General features: G+C 36.7%; 1 protein-coding gene across 1 annotated transcript in view; it reads left to right on the top strand.

Moving 5' to 3' along the window:
* The first annotated feature begins 1,139 nt into the window (after nt 1-1,139).
* LOC145680421 (uncharacterized) overlaps nt 1,140-14,054 on the top strand; it is a 179,415-nt gene continuing 166,500 nt past the window's right edge. The window contains exon 1 of the mRNA XM_081750936.1: nt 1,140-1,401. The gene's annotated coding sequence lies outside the window, so the exon portion shown is untranslated. The remainder of the gene's footprint in view (nt 1,402-14,054) is intronic.

The following is a 14,054-nucleotide window of genomic DNA, read 5'->3' as shown; positions in this document are numbered from 1 at the left end:
AATACTGGTGATCCAATTAGATTTTATTTTCAGTTTATCGTCCCTTTCAGCAGCAAGGCTATTTGAGACTTGGACCTACAACTTAATGTGGAATCCGAACTACATGAGCTCCTGCTGGGAATAGAATCCGGGTATATCACGCCAAAGGGCTGATGACTCAAATTGAACACGATTGGAGATATGGTCCCAAGGGAAAAATTTGTAGCTCTGGGACGAATTTATCCACGGACCATCTTCTGAAGTTATCACTGCCTGACATGGGCGCCCGAAGGAGGGGGGGGACAAGGGGCCCTGGCTCACGAAAATGTATACGTAATATAGCAAACCACGTATATTTAATGCCAGAAACACCAGACGTAGTATAGCAACCATGAAGGTGCCCCCCTAGAAAAGTTTCTTCGGGCGCCCCTGCTGCGTGATATCTTTTTTATAGTTTAGAGTTTGGCGCCTTCAGTTTCTTCTCGGTTGCACCACGTATTTCACAGTTCATTTCATCATTATTTATTCACATATATTTATCTTTCTTATCTTTTTTTCAGCTTACACGTGGACCTTTACACAAAATGTGCGTGGGACGTTTACGTTTAATTAGCAAAATTACGTATGACGAAAAAAGCAGTGATAAAAATAGTTCTTTGATGCTTATCACTTAAGGGCGTGGATCGAAGAACTATTTTTATCATCCCTTTTACGTTAACGTACAGTATAAGGAATCGTGGGTGGGTGTTGCGCACAATCTAAATAATTTGTCTAGCGTCAACAACAGTTTATTCAAATAGCGTCAAAATCCAATTTTTTTAGTTATCAGTCGGCTGTGTTACGATGAATTGCGCAAGATACTGTAAGGAGATTATCCACATTTTGGACATTTCCCCTGAAAATTCCAAATGCCTTTATTTCTAGTTTATATTATACAATTAATAGTGTTGCTTTTTTTCCCCTTTATCTATAAAAAAATATTGAGAAAACCCAGGAAAATTCATTATCGAAAACAAACAATTATGATGTGCGGAAAGGAAAATACGTTATGTGTATTACAGATAGGGTAAGTTCCCCGAGCGACGTCATTGTGACGTAGCGACAAGGTGGGTGTGTCTAAAAAAGCGAAGGCTGAAACACCTGTAGCATTGAGAAGTGAGCGCGTCAGTTTAGTTCAGTTGCTCGCGTCGTACTAGCAGCAAGATTGTTATCCCGTGTGGTGGTGGCGTGTTTAGTTTAGTGTGTTGCTTGTGCGTGTGCTCAAGTTTTCTTTATTTACTGCCTTTGTTACGCTGAAAAGAAATCAATTCTTTTATTTTCTTGTGAGAGAGTAAGAAGAAACAAAAGAAAATCAGTAGAGTGATTCCGAATGTGTTAAAAGCTGATATTTTATATTATGTTATTGTCGAGACATCATCTAAGGTAAACCATCATTACAGTTTCTTACTTTTTTTTTTTTAACTTATATTCTTTGTCATTATTTATTTACAAAGAATGAAGGTTCTTTAACAGTGGCGTGTTGTGGTATCTGGTTCACGTTTTCTAAATCATTGTGTACATAATAATATTTTTTCTTCTTTTTAAGAAATATTTCAAAGTAATACCAGAAAAAAAATAAAACATGCGGTTTACTAGTTACCAATAGTAATTACCAACGGGAGTCTCTGAGTTAATACCACCCCTTTCAACAATATATTATGAAAAAAAATATTATCCACCCAGGGCAAGGGCGCCGATCCTGGGGGGTCGTGGGGACTCGGGCCCCCCTTACTGTACCCACACATATATACAATATTTGGCATAAATCGAATGCAATTTGCCTTAAAATCCTCATATATGCCTTCTTCATCTGAATGGGCCCCCCAAATTTACGAAGAAATCGGCGCCCTTGACCCAGGGTCGAGTTAAGGTGGGAGGCTGTAGACCCGGGCCTCCACTCTGATCAAAATCTCAATTGGTTGTCTAAAAAGAATCACGTAAAATACAATCAATCATCATCATCATAAGGTAAAATATGATAAAAAAAAAAAAAATGAAACATATTCACTTAACTTTCAGGGGCCACATATTTTTTCTAGCCCCCGGCCCTCCAGATGGATTAATTCAACTCTGTATTCACCATATATACATATATAAATCCTAAAACGATATGAACTTGCAAAATTCTGGGTATGCCACTGCCTCTTATGATATCGTAAAGTTATAGTCCAACGTAATATTGATAATACGGTTCATGTTAAAATAAAAAAAAAAAATCTTGTCCGTGGATTTTAACGAGGTACTCCTGTTTCCACCCACATTCCCATCCCACTGATTCTTCCATCATCATTCACTTGCCTTAATCATCAATCTCCCTTAGCCTAAAGGGCGTTACCGTGGGACGTTAAACTGAAAGCCATTACGGACCATTAAAATAATAATAGTTGTAAGAAAAATAAACAATCATTGTTTATTTTATTGTCAAACGTTTTAGGTACTTTCTCAACATTTTATCGTCAAAATTAACATCACTGATAAGACTAATCACTTTATCACCAGAAAGCGGGAAGATTTACTTTTAAAATTAGCCAAACAAACAATAACAGAAATATATAGCAATAATAGCTTGAGATAAAATCATTAATTATACTTAACATGAAATACTTATTTAAAGCGGTGGCGCGGTGGCTCAGTGGTAGAGCGTTCACCTCCTGTGCTTGGGGTCCCTAGTTCGATCCCAGCTTGCGCCGCGTGGACTTTATGGTGGACAAACACCGTGCTCGTGGGTTTTCTCGGGGTTCTCCCGTTTCCTTCCACTTTCTTAATTCCACCATTTTCACTTATCTCTCATCATCACCGTCTCCTTTAGCCTAACCGGCAAAAACGTGGGACGTAAAACTTACAGATTTCATTTCATTTACTTATGTAAAGCATGCAAATTAGAGGTCTGGGAGCGAAAGCTCTTTTTTTTTTTTTTTTTTTTCTAACTTAACGTTTGTTCCAAACGTTTATTTGCAAGCAGTTATTAAACTTAACTTTTTGCAAACATTTAAAGGAATTTGATAAATATGTGAAGTAAACTTTTTTGATACACATTTAAATACATTTAGTAAACGTTGACGTCCATCGCTAAGGAAACTCTTTTACTATTAATACTATTAATTTCTTACTAAGAAGCACTAATATAAATCTCTAGTTAGAATTTCCTTCCCCCAGCTCTTCCCATGCATTCACCTGATATGAATTTCGGCGACCGACCAGAGGGGAAATACAACGAACTAAATTTAACATTCGAGCCAAATCACTGAAGTTTATATTCACCAGATGCACCCCCACCTCTTTCCCAGCGAACAGAAATGCTACTTTTTTCATGTTTGCTTTTACTGATTATAGATAGTTTTTTTTCCTTAATTGTAAATAACATGTTGGACTGTGTAAAATATAATTGTGTAATGGAAATCTGTTATATATGAAAACTGGAAGTCTATTAAAATATTGTTGAATATTAAGAATTTAAACATATATCGTATTACTTCGAAAGTAATCACTTCTTTTAAAATATAAATTACAAAAGAAAGGTTCAAGTGCGGTGGAAAACTGGAATCTCACACAAAAAAATCAAATTCGCCGCCGAAATTCGTCATATTGTAATTGTGTACTCTTTTGTGTGAAATTATATTGATTTCTCATTTTCGCTCCGCACACATATGTACATAGTATGACATTTATACTTCCTACATCACACCAAACCCGTATCCAAGGGGGTTTAGGGGGGTGGATTCCCCAAAATTTTTACTGGCCTCCCTGATAGGCTTGCAAATGATCGGGTCCCCCCTAACTTCTACCTCCCCCCTACATTTTTGGGCTGGCTACCGGCCTGTATCACACTGAGGAAGATTCTATTTCAATTAGTTATACTCAGGCCCGTGTTTACACACGAGAGAACAGGGATCTGTTCACAAGGCGGCAAATTTCTAAGGGTGGTCAGTAATCAAAATAAAGTTGGTAGTATTTCGTGCACGTATACTACCAGATACTTAGAAGTTTTAGATATATTTGTTTGTATTTTGTAACCTAGAAACACATGATAACGTTTTGTCTTTGGTCAGTCTTTTTTTCTGCTTACACATCACTGAATACAAAATAAGGGGTACTCATTTCTGGGGGGTGGGGGTATGGTAAAGTAAAATCACTATTATTTTCCTTGAATTTAATCGACATTCTCTTATTTTCCCTCGAATGTTAAGGGAGCAACTGATATTCGCATATTGTCGTTTTTCCTTTTTTTTTTTTTTAATTAAAAGTACTGTTTCTTTCCGGGTCATTTGTAAGCGTATTAATGCATAATATTCTTTCCAGTACATATCCGTTTTTAAATTAATTATGCGTTTACTTATAACCCTGTAGATACATTCAGATCTCTTTTTATACATTTCTGAAGATGAACTGTGTCACGTTCTCGCAGGACAGGATTAACCCATCTGGAGGCCCGGGAGTAGAAAAAATATGTGGCCCGTGCTTTCACGTAATGTTTATCTGTTAAAGTACAGTAGGAAAGTTATGGGAATATTATTTTATAACTAGGAATACAATGTATATACCCGATTGCAATGAAATGAGCTGAGCGAGCTTAAACTACGTAATCAGGAAGCGTTTTTCGGTGATTATTCCTCGATGGTACATCGGATTTTTGATTTCGACCTATGTTGTCACTCAGCACGACATACTCTATCAGCGTGCTAAGTTTGGTTGAGATCGGCCAAACGGTCTAGGAGGAAGCGTTTTTCGGTGATTATTCCTCGATGGTACATCGGATTTTTGATTTCGACCTTTGTTGTCACTCAGCACGACATACTCTATCAGCGTGCTAAGTTTGGTTGAGATCGGCCAAACGGTCTAGGAGGAAGCGTTTTTCGGTGATTATTCCTCGATGGTACATCGGATTTTTGATTTCGACCTTTGTTGTCACTCAGCACGACATACTCTATCAGCGTGCTAAGTTTGGTTGAGTTCGGCCAAACGGTCTAAGAGGAAGCGTTTTACGGTGATTATTCCTCGATGGTACATCGGATTTTTGATTTCGACCTATGTTGTCACTCAGCACGACATACTCTATCAGCGTGCTAAGTTTGGTTGAGATCGGCCAAACGGTCTAGGAGGAAGCGTTTTTCGGTGATTATTCCTCGATGGTACATCGGATTTTTGATTTCGACCTATGTTGTCACTCAGCACGACATACTCTATCAGCGTGCTAAGTTGGGTTGATATCGGCCAAACGGTCTAGGAGGAGTTCGCGGACAACCAAACGGCTAACCCGAGTATAAGAGCTTCGCTTCGCTCAGCTCAATGATTGTATCTTTATGATTCTTTTTAGATAGCCAGTTGAGATTTTGATCATAGTAGAGGCTGCTGTCCACATGGAGGCCCAGGGCTACAGCCTCCCTAAGCTCCCCTTTAATCCGGCCCTGCGTTCTGAAGTCAAGAACTAAATAGATAAAACAGTAAATACTGAGAATACGATATTCACATGTGTATTAATGGATCTATTGTTCACTGTGTACATGGTCGAGAATGAAGTACCTAAGCTAGGATAGAGTGTTTTAAGATTATTAAAATTACAAATAATTTTTGTTTTTTTCTTTATTTTATTGTTAAATTACACCAATACATAACACTATTTATACTGGCTGCAGTGGCTTAGTGGTAGAGCGCTCACCTACGCTACGTGGATATCTGGATCAATTCCAGCTGGTTCCAGATGAGTTTTGTGGTGGGAAAATACCATGTTCTACCGTTTCTTAACACTTTCTTCATTCCATCACTGTTATTCATCTCATTATCACCGTCTCTCTTAGCCTTAGAGTATAATAGTTGGGATCAGTGACGTATTTGGGGGGAGGGGGGGGCTATCGGGCTGAAGTCCTCAGAAATAAATTTGTTATATGCACAACTTCATTAAAATTTGTCGGCACCCAAAAGGAAAAATATAAGTGCTTATTCAGGTGTCGTGCATAGCCCCCCGGAAACAAAATCCTAAATACGCCACTGGTTGGAATGTTAAGAAAGAGGCATACGATTAATTTAAAATAGAGAATGAATGATTGTTATCTTTATTGACTGATTGATTTTGTATTCAGTTCTTTTGTGAGCAGAGAGACTATATAAAACAAGAATTAAGAGTTTAAAAGTGAGATCTGAATCATTGTAGTGCGTTCCGTGCTTTCCCACCGAGAATCGAACCTGGGACTTCGTGCACCAAAGGTACAGGCACTAGCCATTAGATCAGCGAAGAGGGTCATATTCTTACTGATCATTATTTTAATGTGAATTATATTTGTAATATTACGTCTCGCTGTCATTTAGCAACGATATAATGACAGCTTGCTTGTCAGTGGAATATTATGAAGTTACTGCAAAGTCCTACATACATCTTACAAAATAAATTCTTGACTTAAAAAAATAGAAGATAAAAAGAAGTATTTTCTTTTCCACGCGTTCCCTTTTTAAACACTGGAAACATCGTACCTCCCTTGTTGATATTAGATAAGCAAATATAAAACGTGCGATTTTCATATTTGCCCTTCGCTTATACAGCATAACCCTTGAACTTTCAGTAGCGTATCTCACCTCCCACGCCCTCTCTCATATATCCTTAGCGACGTTGGATTCCCACGCCATATTTACTTTTTAGCCCGTTGATTTAAATGAGGAATTTATCTTTCTGTTATTCTTTGATATGAACTGGATATTTTGAATGATTTGGCTGGTTTCTTCTTCAAACCTAGTTAAATGTCGCTTTCTTCGTGATTTTTTTTTTTTTTTTTTTTTTTATAAATACTGTATAATTTCAATACTTAACCATCAAATTTTAATTTAAGTAATACAGATATTAACGCAAATTCATTTTGAAAAGAAGCAAGGAACATTATTAACTAAACTTGAAGAAGTCATATCACTAAAATTCAAGTGCAATTAAGAGAAAACAGAAAAAAAAATCCTCTTATAAACCAATGACTAAAAGATAAAGATAACTAAATAATCTATACCAGTGATCCCCAACCGATATGTCGTGCAGTCACATAGTGGGTGTCTCGAATTTTTTGGAATTTCAAACTTATGAAGCATCTACTAATTAGTTAGAATCAATTTTGCGACAGAGCGTACTAGTCAGGGCCTCCAGCGGCAGCAACAATGCTTAGTACTACACGGAGTCAGCAACAATGCTTAGTATAACATAGTCAGCAACAATGCGTAGTGCTGCATAGAGTCAGTTTAGTAATATATAGTCAGCAACAATGCTTAGTACTACACGGAGTCAGCAACAATACTTAGTATTACATAGTCAGCAACAATACTTAGTATTACATAGTCAGCAACAATGCGTAGTACTGCATAGAGTCAGCAATAGTATTTAGTAATATATATATAGTCAGCAACAATGCTTAGTACTATATAGTCAGTAACAATGCTTAGTACTACACGGAGTCAGCAACAATGCTTAGTATTACATTGCAACAATGCGTAGTACTACATAGAGTCAGTAATAATGCTTAGTATTACATAATCAGCAACAATGCTTAGTACTACACGGAGTCAGCAACAATACTTAGTATTACATAGTCAGCAACAATGCGTAGTACTACATAGAGTCAGCAATAGTATTTAGTAATATATATATAGTCAGCAACAATGTTTAGTACTATATAGTCAGTAACAATGCTTAGTACTACACGGAGTCAGCAACAATGCTTAGTATTACATTGCAACAATGCGTAGTACTACATAGAGTCAGTAATAATGCTTAGTATTACATAATCAGCAACAATGCTTAGTACCACATAGAGTCAGCAACAATGCTTAGTACTACATAAAGTCAGTAATAATGCTTAGTACTACATAAAGTCAGCAAGAATGCTTAGTATTATATAGAATCAATAACAATACTTAATACTAAATAGAATCATCAACAATGCTTAGTACTACATAGTCATCAACAATGCTTAGTATTGTATAATCAGGAACAATGCTTAGTGCTGTATAGTCAGAAACAATACTTAGTACTACATATTCAGCAACAATGCTTAATACTGCATAGAGTTAGCAACAATCTTAGTACTACAGTCAGCAACAATACTTAGTACTATTTGGTCTAGGAATTAATTCGTGCGGGTGGACAAGAGATGGCGCAACGAATGGAGCGTCCCACAGTTCCGTGTATCCACACATGTGTTGCAAACCCCTGTCATCGCGTATCGTTCGTAGTATAGGGCAGTGGATTAAAGCGTCAACAACACCAGTTTGTAGTTAAGTGAACATGGCGCAATTTGTGCCTGATAAAGTGTTTTTGCGGGGTGTCCTGCTGCGTTACTTTAACATGCAGAAAAGTGCGACTGAAAGTCATCGTATTTTGGTGGAAGTGTATGGTGACCATGCTCTAGCTGAGCGAACGTGTCAGAAGTGGTTTGCACGGTTTAGAAGTGGTGATTTCAGCTTGGCAGACCAAGAGCGAGCTGGACAGCCAAAAAAATTTCAAGACGAAGAATTGACAGCATTGCTCGAGCAGGATTCGTGTCAAACGCAGGAACAACTTGCAGCAGCATTAGGCGTTGATCAAACAACAGTCTCCAAACGCTTGAAAGCCATGGGAATGATTCAAAAGATGTCACATTGGATTCCACATGAATTGAAAGACAGAGACGTTGAAAGACGAAAAACCATTTGCGAATTGCTGCTTCAACGACAGAGCAGAAAGGGGTTTATGCATCGAATTATTACGGGTGATGAGAAGTGGATCCATTACGAGAACCCTAAACGAAAAAAGGCCTGGGTGAAACCAGGTGAACCAGGTCCATCACAACCAAAACGAGATATTCACTGTGCAAAGGTTATGCTGTGCATATGGTGGGATATGAAAGGTGTGGTGTACTATGAGCTGCTGCAACCGGGTGAAACTATGAATGGAGAACGTTATCGACGACAATTAATGCGTTTGAAGCAAGCTCTGGCCAGAACACGACCAGAATGGGAGAACAGACATGATAAACTTATTGTTCAACATGATAACGCTCGCCCACATGTCCCAAAACCGGTCAAAACCTATTTAGAAAATGTCGGATGGGAAGTTTTACCCCACCCGCCGTATTCACCAGACGTTGCTCCTTCGGACTACTACTTGTTCGATTGCATGAACAACGATTTGATTGGACAGCGGTTTACTTCTTCAGAAGATATCGAAACATGGGTTTCTGACTGGATCGCTTCCAAGGATGAGGACTTCTTTCGCCACGGAATCCGTATATTGCCTGACAGATGGGCGAAAGTAGTGGCTAGCGATGGACAATATTTTTCTTAAGGTATTTATGTATTTTGTGTTTGTACTACAGCTTCAATGTGTGCGTACCAACCGCACGAATTAATTCCTAGACCAAATACATAGAGTCGACAACAATGCTTAGTCCTTTATAGAAACATATAGTGTTACACTTGTTTTTTACATTATTAACAATAAAAATATTGAACAAATATATCGCGATATCGTAGGCACTGAGTAAATTGTACTGTTAGTCAAAAAGGCTTGGGAATCACTGCTTTATAGCCTTAAGTTGGAAATCATTTACTGCGGATTGTTCAATTAAGAAACAAGTTCGTGAATTTTATGAATGACATTAACTATTAAAGTATGCACCGGGAATATTTTAGTTGTGATAAGAGAGCTAATTAAAAATATTTAAAGATTTAAATTACATCTTCTTTTTAACATAACGTTATGTTTCCTCTCTTAACGTCTGCAGTGTTCTCAACACCCTTTAAACTGGTTAGTTGTTCGGTTGTAAATGCACGTAAAGTCTTCACAAATAGCAACTGGTTTTATAAATCAACACTTTGAACCAATAACATAAATACATTATGTTCGTGCCAATATAATAGGTTATGACCTTGAATATAAGTAATTGTGTGTATGTGTGCTGCTATTGGATAAGAAATCTGTACGTTTTTTTGAGTTGTGATAGATCAAAGGCTTACGTAATTGCTATTTGTGATATGAAAAAACAAGACCTCTCAAGTGATTTGTGTTACATTAATGGTTTTGCAATTCTACGTTTACATCTGCTTTTAAGGTTTACCATAATCAGGTTCAGGACCGATCCAAGGAAATTTGCCGCCCCATGTAATAGCATCATTCACTGGCGTCTCTGGCATGTAAAATTTGGGGGGGACATCAAGGAAAGTGATTTAAATGGTACTACCAAGCCCAACCTGTTTATTATCTTCGATTCCATTTGTTAGCTTTCTGATTACCTTCACAGACCCCCTGAGGTATATCAAGTCTGTTATAATCCTTATAATCCTTTCATAGCCTGAATATTATATTCCAAATAGCCTAATTATTATTTATATGTTATTCTGTCGTTAGTAAATAAATTAGAATAAAATATTGAAAATTTTGTACTTCAAAATATTGAGGGGGACGCGTCCCCCTCGTCCCCCCGCCAGAGACGCCCATGGCATCATTTGCCATTTCTCCTTATGTAGAGAGAATGCAACCCAGCCACAATCTTAAATACGTTAATCTATCTTAATTTTAGTTGCTTTGAAGAAAATATAAAGTCCACTGAATAATAATAATAATAATAATAATAATAATAATAATAATAATAATAATAATAATAATAATACATTTCATTGCTGCGAACAGCTCAAAGGCAAAAATGTAGTACTTTGTTAAAACCATTAAATAATCAATCATAAAAGACCAAAGCTCATGTGGTTCGGATTCCACGTTAATCAGTAGGTCCTATCCCATATAGCCTTGCTTCTCAAAGGGACGTTAAACTCAAAATCAACTCAACTCAGAAAATTTTACTAGTGAAGAGTTGTCAACTCAGAGGTTAAGGCCATTGCCAAAAGGCTAATAGATTCAAATTGCAAGGTTCAAGCTAGTTTATAAAAGAAGATTGTAATCAAAACATTCAATTTTATAGTATACCATTTTCTGTATTATGCAAATAAAAGTTTCATTTAACTGCCATTTAAAACAAGTATCAGCCTTGCTTAAAATTATACATCCAGCAGCCAAATGATCGTGGTCACTTTATTGTCATATTTCTAACATAAGAGATTGGTTAAGATATACCGAAGATACATAAGAACAAACTCAAGATTTTCAGTTATATCCCTTGTCACAAAGTTAAAACATGTAATGAACGCTCTGTTACTTTTTTTCTGAACATACATTTCAAATTGTTCTAAGACTTTGTTACTTTTCTCAGTATTTCACGTTTTGAATTTAGTGCAACCAATGTCGATTGATTTCTTACTCTTTTAATTCAGCACTCTTATTCATATATTTTTAAAGCAATGTTAGTTACTGTATTTGCTATGAAAAATGAAATGAAATCTTTTAAGCTTTACGTCGCATGGTTATGCCGGCTAGGCTAAAGGAGACGAAGATGAGAATTTAATGAAAATGGTGGAATGATGAAAATGGAAGGAAACGGGAGAATCCCGAGGAAACCCCCACACACATGGTGTTTGTCCACCACAAAGTTCACTTGACGCGAGCTGGGATCGAACCAGAGACCTCATGCACCAGAGATAAACGCTCTAACACTGAGCCACAGCGGCCCCTATATTTGCTATCCAATACCATTTCAATAAATAATTTTTCTATAAATTTCCATCTTTTCGATAGGGATTGAAGTCTCCAAAAGTTAACAAATATTCGTAGGCATGTGAATTGTAATTATTTTTCATTTTATAACATAGTAACCTTATAAAACATTTCTGTGTCGCTTAATATTGATAAACGCCGGTCTAGCGCCAGGAAGTATTAAGAAAACACAGAACCAGGAAGTACGTGTGTAAAGACTACACTAAAACTAAACTTATAGGGGACATCACTATCTTAATGTTGAATAATGTATTGCATACATATCAAGATACAGTATTTTCATTATAATTTTCGTATCAGCGCAGAAATGGTAGTGACTACATCAATTTCTGTCTAAGCTCTTCCGTTCCAGAATTAAAAAAAAAAAAAAAAAAAAAAAAGATTGCGTCCGGGCATTTAGTTCTTACGAACCCAAGGAAAGGATCCATGGAGGGGGAAAGGAAACTAGTTGACAGTAACTAAGTACGTATTGATCCATGCCAACTAGATTCATCAGCTGCACGACCGGTCAACAACATGTTTAAAACAAAAAAAACTTAAGGTCTTTTGTGTGAGAAACGTACGTAGGCTACATGTGGACACGTTTGTTCAGGCGCACATTGTTTAATTTTTTCTTTCTTTTTTTGCAATAACATTACTTTTTTTTTTGTTAAGCTTTCAAATAAACAAATTCTAGAAGAAACAACAGAAATGTTATTTGTTTCAGATCGAACAAATGTTTCTTCAAGAGCAAGCAAATATGTTGGTTTCTGTGTGACGGTTGACATTGTACCAGTAGTACCAGGTGTATCGTGTGCTGTAAAAATAACTTAAATGTTTTTTTTTTCTTTCTAAAAAACACAACTTGCACTGATTTTTTTTTCAGTTCAGTACATCCATCCATATACGTGGTGTTTCTAAGCAGCACCGACATCGTTCAAAGGTGATTCCTGTGACTAAGATAAAACGTACAGACCATCATGGGTGTTAGAAACGCTTCCTTTCGACGCTATGACCAGACCCAAATTTGGCAGAAAAAGGCAAATATAATCCCAAATATGACGGGAAAATGCAAACATACCCACAACTCGAGGGCAGAATGTAAGAGCAAAGTGGTGTAAATAGGGATATTCATTATTTTTAGTCGTATATTCCACTAATGTACATGAGCTCCTTCGTGGATAAGCGGTTAGTGTACGTGCCTTTGGCGTGGGAAACCCGGGTTCGATTCCCGACGCGAGCTCATGTCTTTCGGATTCCACTTTAATCAGTAGGTCCAAGTCTCATATAGCCTTGCTGCCGAAAGGGACGTTAAACTCAGAATCAACTCAATTCCATTAATGCACAAATTTCCATTAGCCTATAAAGAGCATATCCGTAAGTTATTAAAACGTTCCTGTTCAGTTCTTTCTCAAGTTTATTCTGTAGTGAGACAAAGTACCATTAAGTTAGCCAAACAACTATCCTTCTTCCGAATTCTAAGTGTCTTTATAGCTTGAATAATAGAGTCCTTTCTACTCATTCAAACAGTGTTCTTAATTACGATTTATTTTCTCACTTGATTTTTTTTTATTAATAAATATAAAATACCCAAGAAATTATTCATTTGTATTTCTTTTGAGGTTACCCTTGAGCTGCCTTGGACCACATCCAATTGTGCGTTAATGAAAACTAGATCTCATTTCCTTTTACTCGGCTTTCATCGTTTTGTTTTCGAGTTTTGGATCGTTTTGTATTTTTCGACAATTTTTTGGTTGCTCATTGCCGAAAGAAAGCATCCCTCCAGATTATTCTATACTTTTTGTCTTATCTTGGTAACAGAAATCAAGAATGTTGTTTGTATTGTTTCAAAGTACCGTACGATATATATACGGAAGTTGAAATGTTCCAGAGTTATGCTCTTGATGCGAAAGGAAGCGAGGTAATAAATGCAAATAAGTGTTATGAAATGGTTCAAGAAAGAAAATATAAGTGTTACGAGAAAATCATGCATGTTGTTTTCGTCCTTCACAAAGTCAAAGAATTCGAAGTTTTGAAGTAAGATAAGAAGTTTGTTGATATTATTTTCTGACAAACATTGAATTTAATTTCATAAACATCTTCATACATGTTTGATTTTATATGTAACATAATAAATTTTGTCTTGTAGGCGAAAGAAGTGTGTTTTTACCAGTCATACAATGACGAAAAAAAGATAAATAAGTGTTGACTTTTGTTTCCGGCGTCAGCACCCAGACTTACCCAAGAGATGAGACGGGATCAAATTTTCATTACGAAATACGAGACGAGACGAGACAGAGCTCTTTCAGTAGAAGTAGATAAACTTTCCGACTATATATGTACAGAGTGGCCCAAAAGTAGGTATACAGTCCCAGTCCCGTACTTAACTCATTGCTTTTTATTATCATTTCGTATTGTTATCCATCAGGTAGACTTAGTTTCTTTA

This window comes from Thermobia domestica, chromosome 3 (genome assembly GCF_964235325.1).
Source record: "Thermobia domestica chromosome 3, izTheDome1.hap1.1, whole genome shotgun sequence".
Classification (NCBI taxonomy): Eukaryota; Metazoa; Arthropoda; class Insecta; order Zygentoma; family Lepismatidae; genus Thermobia; species Thermobia domestica.
Note: the sequence above shows the minus strand (reverse complement) of the source record. Positions and strands in the feature narration are given on the sequence as shown.